The 7,729-nt window shown below is 39.8% G+C and overlaps 1 non-coding gene across 1 annotated transcript; it reads right to left on the bottom strand.

Moving 5' to 3' along the window:
* Positions 1-3,747: 3,747 nt before the first annotated feature.
* On the bottom strand, positions 3,748-3,853 carry LOC120252008. The gene has a single exon (XR_005533562.1). It is a non-coding gene; the product is annotated as a small nucleolar RNA R71 (small nucleolar RNA).
* Between the last annotated feature and the right edge of the window lie 3,876 nt (positions 3,854-7,729).

Here is a 7,729-nt window from a genome sequence, read left to right as displayed (position 1 = left end):
CTCCAAACACCGCTCAATAGTACATAAAAAAATCTTCTAAAAATTACAATCGGGGCATCTCTGGTGATCAAAGTGAACCAAATTCCCTTTATATGATGTTGTATATAGTATACAGTACTTTTGTGTGGCGCTACTCAGACTTCCTAACTTCCATCACTTAGAGAACAAAACAATCTTGTAATTATACCAGAAGCCATGAGAAAAGTAATTTCTTATCCACAAACTAGAAATACAACATCTCGAATATACGATGGTGGAGTACAAATATCTTAAGCACACAGCGATAATACAAAGCAGAGTTATTCCACAATTCATAAGTCCTCATACAATTCTTTGAACCTCACCCTTATCTATGGTATCGGTGTAACCTTTCCCAATTCCATTGCTCAATCTGCTACACCATAGTTAAGAGCTGCATGGGCATCATCAAATGCCGTTACAAACTCCTCAAGAACTCCATACCTCCATCTCAATTCGGCATGTGACTCGTCACCTTGGTGACAATGTTCCATGTAAATATTCCTCGACTTTAAAGCAACTATGGAGCTAAAATCTCGGTATTCATGGTTTACCACATAACCAGATCGTGGAACATAAACATCAGTCATTGCTTGCCCATGGTTACTAGGCACAATAGTAGAACTAGAAAATGTTGGGGCAATAAGATTAGAGCTAGAGGATACTTGAGCATCAGTCTAGTTTTTACCCCTCTCTTCTTCACTCTTTCACTCGTGCTCTCTCCCACTCTGTTCCTTCTTTTCTCTTCTCTTCTCTTCTTCCTTCTCTCAGTCGTCTCATTGTCTTAGTTTCATTACTGAGAAATCATTAAGACACTTAATATTCCACTTATGAAGATTAAAGGTCTGATCTTCTCATCTATTTAAACTCAACTAAACCACATTTAGAAGAGTTGGTTATAGTCCATCCAATGCCTAACAAATCAAAGCTTGAATCAATATCACGTCATAACACAATTTTTAAGAAACAACAGATAAATGATAAAGAAGACTGGTTACTCATTCATAGGCTTAACCCCCATATCTCAAGCAGAGGTATGTCTAAAGCATCTTTCAAATCGCATTGTAGATGACTATGTAGTAGTCAATAAGGAGCAAGCCAAACACCCACTTTGGCATCTTCATGTTAACTTATTTTGGACAAAACTAATTCTGACAAATATCTCAATTCATGATTCTAATCAAAGTGTCATGCTCAATTCTCTGTCTCAAATGTCAAACCATATTATTAGACCTAGTTTGTAATATGCAACTAATAAGTGGTTGTGTAGAAGTAAGATAAAGTATAATTTTCTTATAATGAACATCACATTTATAATATTTTATAGCTCATTGGTGTGTGTTTATGTTCTTTTGTGCATTTAGGGTTGTGGAGACAAGTTTGGAAGAAAGAAAGCAAAAGTAGATCGTGGACGCCATTGTTGATGAAATTCTTGGATCGAACAAGGGTCAAGATACAAGTTATGCTCTTAAACATGTGGGTGTGTACCAACCTCAATTATACTCAAGTGAATTCACAAAGTGAAGGGGCACAAAGGCAGCCACACTCATATATTTTGACTTGTGCAACATTGTTAAGAGCTTCATCAATGTGGTTTAATTGAAGACGCGACATGATCTACCGCATGGATGTGTGCCCAATCATGTGGCCTCGATGAAGAAAATGATTTCGGGAGTATTTGGGCAAGTACTATAGCAATTTACTGTGCTAAAACACTGCACTGAAATTGCTATAGTAGTTAATGTTCACAGTGCACAGGAAAATGCAACCTGGAAATCCACACGGTCATTTGAAAATTTCACACGCTCATGTGGATGCCTAATTTTAACCCTATAAATACCACTTTGAGAGTTTTATTTGGTGATCTTTTTCCTAACTTTTGGCATCTTTTGTGGCGATCACGGCTAGGGTTTGGAGAGGCTTTTGATGGGTTTTAGGAGTGGTTCTACGGCATACGACATCGAGTTCCTTTGGAGAAGCGCTATTCGGGGAGCTTTCATTGGCATTGATTAGGCGAGATGTGCCCTAAGTTTCATAAGGAACCTTTGGAGAAGTCTAGGCAGCTTCTCAAGAATATCGACACTGACGATAATGGGATTCTTTCTATGGATTGCTTGCACTTACTTTCAATTTTATTATTGATTTTTTATTGCTTCATGGAGATCTAAACTCCTACTGGGTGCTTGGACATGTAAACCTTAGGATGATTTTGTTTCATTGACTCATATTTTGATTCCTTTAATTGATGTTTTAATTGAGTTTTAATATCATGTGCTTGTTGATTTGATTTTCCCTTAGAGTGACACTAGGATTGAGAATCTATCTAGGCAATCCTATGAAGGGGTGACAACTTCATTGGGTTAGACTTAGCGAGATTAAATAGGGTTGAGAGGGTGAGTCGAGGGGTAGTGGAACGTCTTCTTTCTCTTCTGATGTGATTTATCGTGCCTCCACGTCCAAGAGTTTTTATGGTCATGGTAGAGTGAAGTGCTAAGATACAAACTCCACTGGCTTAGTTGCACGAGTAATAGAGGGAAGTGTTGAAGTAATCCTTAGTGTTGGGGCTTAATCGTGACTAGGGATATTTCGCCTCGACCAAAAAGTTAGATCTATATTACGAAGTAGGGTTTATCACTTGGAATCCCTAGAGCTCCAAGCAATCCTACACAATGTGAGGTGTGGAGAGTATCCCTTTCTGTCGGGGCATAGTGTAAAGGACTAGTCATGTTTGACTTTGTGTTTGGGACTGTGTGTCTTTGGATTTCCATGACTCATTAAACATCAATAAGGAGGCATAACATTAGTCTTGCCCTTGAAATAATAGTCGTAAGGTGAGCATTGTCCTAGTACCCCATTATACCATCAATTATCTCTCCTTAGTCCTCTTGCTTTCTCTAATCTTTTACTCTTCTTTGCATTTATTTCTTTAATTCAACATCACAAATTGGTTTTCATTCTAGATAAATAGCAATCCTTTTGTTTCTAAGCAACTATTCCCTATGGATTCGACTACCCACTCACTGGGGAATTTTATTACTTCAACGATCCATACACTTGCAGTACACACAAGCAAGGGGTATGTAAAGTTTTCGGCACCGTTGCCGTCGATTAGGCATTTTGGAAACATTTGACTTTGCTATTTTAGCTATTCATCACTTGTTCTATTTCACACTTTCATATTCTTGCATCATTCTAATTTGTTTTTGTTTCTTTCTTTGATTGCATCTCCATGTTATAACCCGAGGTAACTCTTCGACATTAGTTGAAGGTGATCTAGGCATTGGAAGGAGAACTCATAGATGAGGAAAGGAACCTATACAAGAACGGATAAATCAAACTATGATAGAAGTTGAAGGGTCTGATAATATGGCAGAACAACATGGGCAGTATAGGACACTCTCAGATTATTAACGATCCACGGTTCTTGGCACGCGGTCTAGCATTGTGAGTCCACCGATTGCAGCTCAGAGGTTTGAGCTCAATCTAGGCTTCATCCAGATGTTACATCAGTCAGCACAACTTAATGGTTTGGCTTATGAGGATCCTAACAACCAAATGGTCAAGATTAATCGAGTCATGGATGATGCGATCAAGTTAAGGGCCTTCCAATTTTCCTAGAAGGGGAGAGCAAAGCAATGGTTAGATTTGTTACCTAGAGCATTGATCACTATTTGGGAGGAGATGGTGGAAGCTTTCCTAGCTCAATATTTCCCTCCTAGAAAATCTGTGAAGCTCAAAATGAAATATCCTCTTTCATGCAAATAGAATTTTAATCTCTTTTTGAGACATGGGATAGGTTCAAGGATCTCCTGTAGAAATGTCCTCAACATGGGTTCCCCAATTGGATGATTACCCACACCTTCTACAATGGTTTGAACCCGAGTAAAAGTAATTACTTGATACTATAGTAAGAGGTACCTTAGAAAGTGAAACCCCAAAGAAGGTCGACTGCTCATTGAAGAGATGGCTATGAACAGTTATCAGTGGAACTCACGAGGGAAGAAGAAGGTAGCCAGACTTTATGAGATCAATTCAGCCATATCATTGGTAGCCCAGGTTGAGTCCTTGAGCAAGAAGATAGACACTCTAACTTCTCCTAGGTTGGCGGTAGTGATGAGTTGCACAGGGTGTTGGTGAGGACATGCTTTATCTGATTGTCTGATTGCTATTGGTGGTATAACTTCAGTGGAACAGGTGGATTTTGTAGGAAATGCAATGGGGGGTCAAGGAAATCCGTATAGCAATACCTACAATCCAAGATAGAGGAGCCACCCAAACCTTTCTTGGAGTAATCAAAGGCAATAGAAGACTATGGCTTCATCAGGTTTCCAACAACAACAACAAGCCCCGATTATCGAGAACAGAGTTTCAGGGTTGGAGAACCGAATGACTGATTTGGAGAAGGCTTTAACCAAGTTCATTCAATCATCAGATACGAGATTTCAGTCAGTTGAAGCAATACTTCACAACCACACCGCATTATTGCATAACTTGGAGAACCAAGAGGGACAAATTGTGAAGTCACTTTTGAAAAACCTCAAGGGAGTTTGTCTAGCAACACGAAGACCACTCCAAGAGAGAATGTGAAGACGATCACTTTGAGAAGTTGTTGTGAAGTTGAGAGTAAGCTCCCTACCGAAAAGACAATGGTTGAGTCACCTAAGGAAGTGGAGGTTGAGGAGAGAGCTAAAGAGAAGGAGGTGGCACCTCCACCTTACAAGCCAAGAATTCCTTACCCTTCAAGATTGAAGAATGACCATAATGATGAGCAATACTAGAAGTTTTTGGGTCTATTCAAGCAGTTGCACATCAATATACCATTTGTGGGGGCATTGTCTCAAATGCCTCGCTATGCAAAGTTCCTTAAAAACCTCTTGGTCAACAAAAGGAAGTTGGAGGAGAGTGCATCTATGATCTTAGATTCTTCATGCTCGTCGGTTTTATAAAAGAATATACCGAACAAGAAGAAAGACCCTAGTAGCTTCATCATTCCATGTAACATTTGTAACTTGTGTAAAGTGAAGGCATTGGCGAATTCTGGGGCTAGCATCAATATCATGCCTTATGCATTCTTTCAGAAGCTAAGCTTGGGAGAGCTAGGCCCACTCGGATTATACTTCCATTGGCCGATGGATCAGTTAAACATCCGAGGGACATCATTGAGGATGTACTTGTGAAGGTTGATAAGTGCATCTTTCCTGCAGACTTTGTGGTATTAGATGTTGATGAGGATGTCGAGGTTCCATTGATACTTGGGAGGCCATTGTTGCGCACTTCCAAAACAATCATTGGCATGGACGGTTGTGAATTGACACTAAGGGCCGTTTGGTTCACGGTAATGTAGAAAGATGACCACATGTTATGTGGTAATATAAAAATATTACCACGTTTGGCTTTGCACCAGTAGTAATGTGGATGGTAATATCACATTACCAACTTATAAATATTATCAAGAAAGTAGTAATCCTATTACCACTAAATTTGGTGTCTATCTTGGATTACCATGGTAATCTTATAACTTTTTATATTTTAACAAATTGATTACCATGACAACCAAACATGGTAATGAACTATTCCCAGTAATAAGAGTTCTCAACCAAACATGGTTATATTAAATTACCGCAATATTCCCAACCATATAACATTCCCACTCATATTACCATGGTAATCTCGTTACGTGGTAATATGTCATTACCACAAACCAAACAGCCCCTAAGAGTTGGAGATGACAAGTTGACATATCGCCTCATTAAAGCCATGCGACATTCTCTTGCATTCGATGATACTTTATATTTTTTGACACCATTGATGATTTGATTGATGATTATGTGCAGGAAATATTGTGTTCTGACCCAATGGAGGGATGGCTAGATCAAGAAGTGGAGAATGAAGAAATCTTATCACTTGATCTAGAGGATAAGTTGAAACCTACCTCTGGAGTCATGAAGAAGATGATCCAAAAGCTCAAGAGGACAAGGAGACGTCACAAGAAGCGTCCAAATACTAGTGGGGATGAGAAGGTACGAAGTAAAGGTTAGGATCCCTCGTGTAGTAATAAACTCGATAACTCCCTCTCTACCTTGCAAAAATTATTTTCATCATGCTTTCAAGTTGTAGGTAAGAGGGTAACATTTATTCATGAACCCCCGTAAGGCAAGGACAGGTATGTCAAGCCTAGTGACGTTAAACAAGCGCTTCTTGGGAGCAACCCAAGTCTTTACCATTTTTCTAAGTTTTAGTTTAGTGTTTGCATGAATAAAATCTTTAGTGTTGGTGTGTTGATTTTTACGTGCTATTGCTATGTTTTTCTCGTGGATCATTGGTGTTTTAGTGCACTTCATTGTGACTGCCGAAGTTTTAGGTCGTTTGAGTGTGTTTTCTTGATTCTCTGCATAGTTTTTAACTATATTTGTAGTCTTTGTATGTGTATGAATGTTGCAGAATTTTTTCTTCAGAACCTGTAATTTTTCTGAGTCATCCAAAGAAGATACATGGCACTGTGGAATTTTGACATGGGCAGGTATTTATTTTCAGAGCTCAACTTCTCCATCCCGAGAAGACACAAGAAGTGTAAATGCCACTGTGAGCTACCTTGTGACAGCCACACGCTAGTGGGGAATTTCTACACAGGCGTGTGGATCTCTACAAAGTGATAGAACTCCATCTCGAGAAGACACAGGTGTGTGTGGATGACCATGTGGAAAGCACACGAGCATGGGTAATTTCCACACGCCCGTGTGAAACCTTGCTGAGATAACTCTCTATCCCAAGATCACACAGGGGCGTGTGGCTGCTCCTGTGAGCCCCCTGTGAATTTTCACACGTCCATGTGGAATTTCCACAGAGGCATGTGGAACACTTAGAAATTTTTTCTTGGGAGAACAGAGAAGCCACAGGGGCGTGTGGGTGCCCCTGCGGGTCAGGCACACGGCCATGTATAATTTCCACATGCTCATGGTGGTGCATTCAGAGATTAAAATTTCTATCCCAAGAGCACACAGGGGCGTGTGCATGCCCTTGTGAAGAGCTCCTGTGGATACACATGGGTGTGGGTAATTTCCACACGCCTGTGTGGATGTACCGAACACAAAGGTGTGTGACTTTTCTTTAAAATTGTTTTTTACCTCTTCATTTATAGACTCCCAAACACTCAAAGAATGTGTCCTTTCCTTCTTCCTGACCTTCTCAGTCTATTTATAAGGTCTTTTCATTGTTTGCCGGTCGTATTCAAAGTTTTTGATTGTCATTTCATCGATAAGCTTCCTTTCCCCTTCATCTTCACCAATCTTCATTTCTTTTGCTCAATGTGGTCGATTTCACATGGATTTCATGTTTAAATTATTGGTCAATTTTTTTTGAAGAGATTTTAAAGGTTTTATGTTGTATTTTGAGTTTGTTGGAGATTCTAGCCATGCGGCTGTGACGCCCTCAAGATCCGCACGGGCGTGTGGAATTTCCACATGACCATGTGGATTCCTGCAGAACTGTTTTTTAAGTTGAATTTAATCATTTTATTTTCAATTCTTGTAGGAATGGCACCCAGATCGAAGAAAACAACTACCAGGCATCCCCGTGAGCCGTCTCCTAAGCTCATGGAGTTTGTGATCCTCGAATATTATGTTCGGTTTGAGCACTTGTGGAGGCTTAAGTTTGGACAGTTGAGATTCCACAACTTGAGCGCATTGAGAGAGATTCATTTGGGTGATGAGAT

The sequence above is a fragment of the Dioscorea cayenensis genome, chromosome 20 (assembly GCF_009730915.1).
Source record: "Dioscorea cayenensis subsp. rotundata cultivar TDr96_F1 chromosome 20, TDr96_F1_v2_PseudoChromosome.rev07_lg8_w22 25.fasta, whole genome shotgun sequence".
Lineage (NCBI taxonomy): Eukaryota > Viridiplantae > Streptophyta > Magnoliopsida > Dioscoreales > Dioscoreaceae > Dioscorea > Dioscorea cayenensis.
Note: the sequence above shows the minus strand (reverse complement) of the source record. Positions and strands in the feature narration are given on the sequence as shown.